The sequence below is a fragment of the Penaeus monodon genome, chromosome 28 (assembly GCF_015228065.2).
Source record: "Penaeus monodon isolate SGIC_2016 chromosome 28, NSTDA_Pmon_1, whole genome shotgun sequence".
NCBI lineage: Eukaryota > Metazoa > Arthropoda > Malacostraca > Decapoda > Penaeidae > Penaeus > Penaeus monodon.
In genome coordinates this window covers 38,802,662-38,803,005 of record NC_051413.1, presented here as the reverse complement: position 1 = coordinate 38,803,005, position 344 = coordinate 38,802,662, and positions in this window count along the sequence as shown.

Here is a 344-nt window from a genome sequence, read left to right as displayed (position 1 = left end):
GGGGAAAAACATAGCTAGGACCCCCCTCCCAAACGCCCCGTGAGCATTTATGGGAATATTGAGAACAGATTTTCCCCTCGTTTCCATGCCAGTCAGAAAGGCTGTCGTTCAGTAGGTCGCGTGTTGCGTGGCGTCGATATTATAGTGGGAAAAGAGATTTATTGAAAAGTAAGGCAACAGTCGCATCTGTTTTGTGTATAGTGGGGTTTTGTGCCAGGTCATGTGTAGAAAAAAAGAAAAATCCGGGTGATTATAGAAATATCCCGATTTTATTCAGACTTTCGAAATTTCTTTGCTCGTGTTGGGCCGCGGTAACTATGGGTGTGAAGATATCTTTTATTTGT